We start from the raw sequence: 7,274 nt of genomic DNA on the forward strand, positions 1-7,274 counted from the left end.
CACCCACCCACCCACTCACTCACTCACCCACCCACCCACTCATTCACTCACTCACCCACCCACCCACCCACTCACCCACTCACCCACCCACTCACCCACCCACTCACCCACCCACTCACTCACTCACTCACCCACCCACCCACTCACTCACTCACCCACCAACTCACCCACTCACTCACCCACCCACCAACCCACTCACCTACCCACTCACCCACCCACTCACTCACCCACTCACCCACCCACCCACTCACCCACCCACCCACCCATCCACCCACTCACCCACCCACCTACTCACCCACCCACTCACTCACACCCACTCACCCACTCACCCACCCACTCACCCACCAACTCACCCACCCACTAACCCACTCACCTACCCACACCCCACCCACTCACTCACCCACTCACCCACCCACCCACTCACCCACCCACCCATCCACCCACTCACCCACCCACCCACTCACCCACCCACTCACTCACCCACTCACCCACTCACCCACCCACTCACTCACCCACTCACCCACCAACTCACCCACTCACTCACCCACTCACCTACCCACTCACCCACCCACTCACTCACCCACTCACCCACCCACCCACTCACCCACCCACTCACCCACCCACTCACCCACTCACCTACCCACTCACCCACCCACTCACTCACCCACCCACCCATCCACCCACTCACCCACTCACTCACTCACTCACCCACCCACCCACCCACCCACCCAGTCACCTACCCACTCACCCACCCACTCACTCACCCACTCACCCACCCACCCATCCACCCACTCACCCACTCACTCACTCACTCACCCACCCACCCACCCACTCACCTACCCACTCACTCACCCACTCACCCACCCACCCACCCACCCACCCACTCACCCACCCACTCACCCACTCACCCACCCACTCACCCACTCACCCACTCACTCACCCACTCACCCACTCACTCACCCACTCAACCACTCACCCACCCACCCACTCACTCACCCACCCACCCACCCACTCACTCACTCACCCACCCACCCACCCACCCACCCACCCACCCACCCACTCACTCACCCACTCACCCACCCACCCATCCACCAACTCACCCACTCACCCACTCACCCACCCACTCACTCACCCACTCACCCACCCACTCACTCACCCACTCACCCACCCAGTCACCCACCCACTCACTCACCCACTCACCCACTCACCCACCCACTCACTCACCCACTCACCCACCAACTCACCCACCCACTCACCCACTCACCTACCCACTCACCCACCCACTCACTCACCCACTCACCCACCCACTCACCCACCCACTCACTCACTCACCCACCCACTCACCCACCCACTCAATCACCCACTCACCCACCAACTCACCCACCCACTCACCCACTAACCTACCCACTCACCCACCCACTCACTCACCCACTCACCCACCCACTCATCCACCAACTCACCCACCCACCCACTCACCCACCCACTCACTCACCCACTCACCCAGTCACCCACCCACTCACTCACCCACTCACCCACCAACTCACCCACCCACTCACCTACCCACTCACCCACCCACTCACTCACCCACTCACCCACCCACCCACTCACCCACCCACTCACCCACCCACTCACCCACTCACCCACTCACCCACCCACTCACTCACCCACCCACGCACCCACTCACCCACCCACCCACTCACCCACCCACCCATCCACCAACTCACCCACCCACCCACTCACCCACCCACTCACTCACCCACTCACCCACTCACCCACCCACTGACTCACCCACCCACCCACTCACCCACCCACTCACTCACCCACTCACCCACCCACCCACTCACTCACTCACTCACCCACCCACCCACTCACCCCACTTACCCACTCACCCCACTTACCCACCAACTCACCCCACCCACCCATTCACCCACCCACCCACTCACTCACCCACCCACGCACCCACTCACCCACCCACCCACTCACCCACCCACCCATCCACCAACTCACCCACCCACCCACTCACCCACCCACTCACTCACCCACTCACCCACTCACCCACCCACTCACTCACCCACCCACCCACTCACCCACCCACTCACTCACCCACTCACCCACCCACTCACCCACCCACTCACTCACCCACTCACCCACTCACCCACCCACTCCCTCACCCACTCACCCACCCACCCTCTCACCCACCCACTCACTCACCCACCCTCCCACTCACTCACCCACCCACCCACCCACCCACCCACTCACTCACTCACTCACCCACTCACCCACCCTCCCACCCACTCACTCACCCACTCACTCACTCACCCACCCACCCACCCCCTCACCCACCCACCCACCCACTCACCCACCCACTCACCCACCCACCCACTCACCCACCCACTCACCCACCCACCCACTCACCCACTCACTCACTCACCCACCCACCCACTCACCCCACTTACCCACTCACCCCACTTACCCACCAACTCACCCCACCCACCCATTCACCCACCCACCAACTCACTCATTCACCCACCCACTCACCAACCCTCACCCACTCACCCCCCCCCACTACCCCACCCACTCACCCACTAACTCACTCACCCGCCCACACACCCACCCACCCACTCACCCACTCACTCACCCACTCACCCACCCACCCACTCACCCACTCACTCACTCACTCACTCACCCACCCACCCACTCACTCACCCACCCACCCACCCACCCATTAACTTACTCACTCACCCACCCACCAACTCACTCACCCACTCACTCACTCACTCACCCACCCACCCACTCACCCACTCACTCACTCACTAACCCACCCACCCACTCACCCACCCACCCACCCACCCACTCACCCACCCACCCACCCACCCACTCACCCACCCACCCACCCACTCACTCACCCACCCACCCACCCACTCACCCACCCACCCACTCACTCACTCACTCACTCACTCACCCACCCACCCAAACAACTCACTCACCCACTCACCCACTCACCCACCCACCCACCCACTCACTCACCCACTCACCCACCCACCCACCCACTCCCTCACCCACTCACCCACCCACCCACTCACCCACCCACCCACTCCCTCACCCACCCACCCACTCCCTCACCCACTCACCCACCCACCCACCCACTCACTCACTCATTCACCCACCCACCCACCCACCCACCCACTCACCCACCTACCCACCCACCCACCCACCCACTCACCCACCCACCCACTCACTCACTCACCCACTCACCCACCCACCCACCCACCCACTCACCCACCCACTCACCCACCCACCCACCCACTCACCCACCCACCCACTCACCCACCCACTCACCCACCCACCCACCCACTCACCCACCCACCCACCCACTCACCCACCCACTCACCCACTCACCCACCCACCCACCCACTCACCCACCCACCAACTCACCCACCCACCCACCCACTCACCCACCCACCCACTCACCCACCCACCAACTCACCCACCCACCCACTCACCCACCCACCCACCAACTCACCCACCCACCCACTCACTCACTCACCCACCCACCCACTCATTCACTCACTCACCCACCCACCCACCCACTCACCCACTCACCCACCCACTCACCCACCCACTCACTCACCCACTCACCCACTCACCCACCCACTCACCCACCCACTCACTCACCCACCCACCCACTCACTCACCCACTCACCCACTCACCCACCCACTCACTCACTCACCCACCCACCCACTCACCCACCCACTCACTCACCCACTCACCCACCCACTCACTCACTCACCCACCCACCCACTCACCCCACTTACCCACTCACCCCACTTACCCACCAACTCACCCCACCCACCCATTCACCCACCCACCCACTCACTCACCCACCCACGCACCCACTCACCCACCCACCCCCTCACCCACCCACCCATCCACCAACTCACCCACCCACCCACTCACCCACCCACTCACTCACCCACTCACCCACTCACCCACCCACTCACTCACCCACCCACCCACTCACCCACCCACTCACTCACCCACTCACCCACCCACTCACCCACCCACTCACTCACCCACTCACCCACTCACCCACCCACTCCCTCACCCACTCACCCACCCACCCTCTCACCCACCCACTCACTCACCCACCCTCCCACTCACTCACCCACCCACCCACCCACTCACTCACTCACTCACCCACTCACCCACCCTCCCACCCACTCACTCACTCACCCACTCACTCACTCACCCACCCACCCACCCCCTCACCCACCCACCCACCCACTCACCCACCCACTCACCCACCCACCCACTCACCCACCCACTCACCCACCCACCCACCCACTCACCCACTCACTCACTCACCCACCCACCCACTCACCCCACTTACCCACTCACCCCACTTACCCACCAACTCACCCCACCCACCCATTCACCCACCCACCAACTCACTCATTCACCCACCCACTCACCAACCCTCACCCACTCACCCCCCCCCACTACCCCACCCACTCACCCACTAACTCACTCACCCGCCCACACACCCACCCACCCACTCACCCACTCACTCACCCACTCACCCACCCACCCACTCACCCACTCACTCACTCACTCACCCACCCACCCACTCACTCACCCACCCACCCACCCACTAACTCACTCACTCACTCACCCACCCACCAACTTACTCACCCACTCACTCACTCACCCACCCACCCACCCACCCACTCACCCACCCACCCACCCACCCACTCACCCACCCACCCACTCACCCACCCACCCACCCACTCACCCACCCACCCACTCACTCACCCACCCACCCACCCACCCACTCACCCACCCACCCACCCACTCACTCACTCACTCACTCACCCACCCACCCAAACAACTCACTCACCCACTCACATACTCACCCACCCACCCACCCACTCACTCACTCACCCACTCACCCACCCACCCACCCACTCCCTCACCCACTCACCCACCCACCCACTCACCCACCCACCCACTCCCTCACCCACTCACCCACCCACCCACTCACTCACTAATTCACCCACCCACCCACCCACCCACTCACCTACCCACCCACCCACCCACCCACCCACTCACCCACCCACTCACTCACCCACTCACCCACCCACCCACCCACCCACCCACTCACCCACCCACCCACCCACTCACCCACCCACCCACTCACCCACCCACCCACTCACCCACCCACTCACCCACCCACCCACCCACTCACCCACCCACCCACCCACTCACCCACCCACTCACCCACCCACTCACCCACCCACCCACCCACCAACTCACCCACCCACCCACCCACTCACCCACCCACCCACCCACTCACCCACCCACCAACTCACCCACCCACCCACTCACCCACCCACCCACCAACTCACCCACCCACCCACTCACTCACTCACCCACTCACTCACCCACCCACCCACCCACTCCCTCACCCACTCACCCACCCACCCACTCACCCACCCACCCACTCCCTCACCCACTCACCCACCCACCCACTCACTCACTAATTCACCTACCCACCCACCCACCCACCCACTCACCTACCCACCCACCCACCCACTCACCCACTCACCCACCCACTCACTCACCCACTCACCCACCCACCCACCCACTCACCCACCCACTCACCCACCCACCCACCCACTCACCCACCCACCCACTCACCCACCCACTCACCCACCCACCCACTCACCCACCCACCCACCCACTCACCCACCCACTCACCCACCCACTCACCCACCCACCCACCCACCAACTCACCCACCCATCCACCCACCCACTCACCCACCCACCCACCCACCCACCCACTCACCCACCCACCAACTCACCCACCCACTCACCCACCCACCCACCAACTCACCCACCCACTCACTCACTCACCCACCCACCCACTCATTCACTCACCCACCCACCCACCCACCCACTCACCCACTCACCCACCCACTCACCCACCCACTCACTCACCCACTCACCCACTCACCCACCCACTCACCCACCCACTCACTCACCCACCCACCCACTCACTCACTCACTCACCCACCCACCCACTCACTCACTCACCCACCAACTCACTCACCTACCCACTCACCCACCCACTCACTCACCCACTCACCCACCCACCCACTCACCCACCCACCCATCCACCAACTCACCCACCCACCCACCCACTCACCCACTCACTCACTCACCCACCCACCCACCCACTCACCTACCCACTCACCCACCCACTCACTCACCCACTCACCCACCCACTCACCCACCCACCCATCCACCCACTCACCCACCCACCTACTCACCCACCCACTCACTCACTCACCCACTCACCCACTCACCCACCCACTCACTCACCCACTCACCCACCAACTCACCCACCCACTCACCCACTCACCTACCCACTCACCCACCCACTCACTCACCCACTCACTCACCCACTCACCCATCCACCAACTCACCCACCCACCCACTCACCCACCCACTCACTCACCCACCCACCCACTCACCCACCCACTCACTCACCCACTCACCCACTCACCCACCCACTCACTCACCCACTCACCCACCCACCCACTCACTCACCCACTCACCCACCCATTCACCCACCCACTCACCCACCCATTCACCCACCCACTCACTCACCCACTCACCCACTCACTCACCCACTCACTCACCCACCCACTCACCCATCCACCAACTCACCCACCCACCCACTCACCCACCCACTCACTCACCCACTCACCCACTCACCCACCCACTCACTCACCCACTCACCCACCCACTCACTCACCCACTCACCCACCCACTCACCCACCCACTCACTCACCCACTCACCCACTCACCCACCCACTCACTCACCCACTCACCCACCAACTCACCCACCCACTCACCCACTCACCTACCCACTCACCCACCCACTCACTCACCCACTCACCCACCCACTCACCCACCCACCCATCCACCAACTCACCCACCCACCCACTCACCCACCCACTCACTCACCCACTCACCCACTCACCCACCCACTCACTCACCCACTCATCCACCCACTCACCCACTCACCCACCCACTCACCTACCCACTGACCCACCCACCCACCCACTCACCTGCTCCCCCCTCTCGTCGCTAATTGCCCACTGAGTGAGCGCGACTCTCAAATCGGCTTCCCGTGTTTCTATTTAATTAGCAATTAGCGAGCTGGACGGAGAGTTCGGATGACGTGGGCGCGTGCGTGTGTGTGTGTGTC

This window comes from Lampetra fluviatilis, unplaced genomic scaffold (genome assembly GCF_964198595.1).
Source record: "Lampetra fluviatilis unplaced genomic scaffold, kcLamFluv1.1 SCAFFOLD_1022, whole genome shotgun sequence".
In the NCBI taxonomy this organism is placed as follows: Eukaryota; Metazoa; Chordata; class Hyperoartia; order Petromyzontiformes; family Petromyzontidae; genus Lampetra; species Lampetra fluviatilis.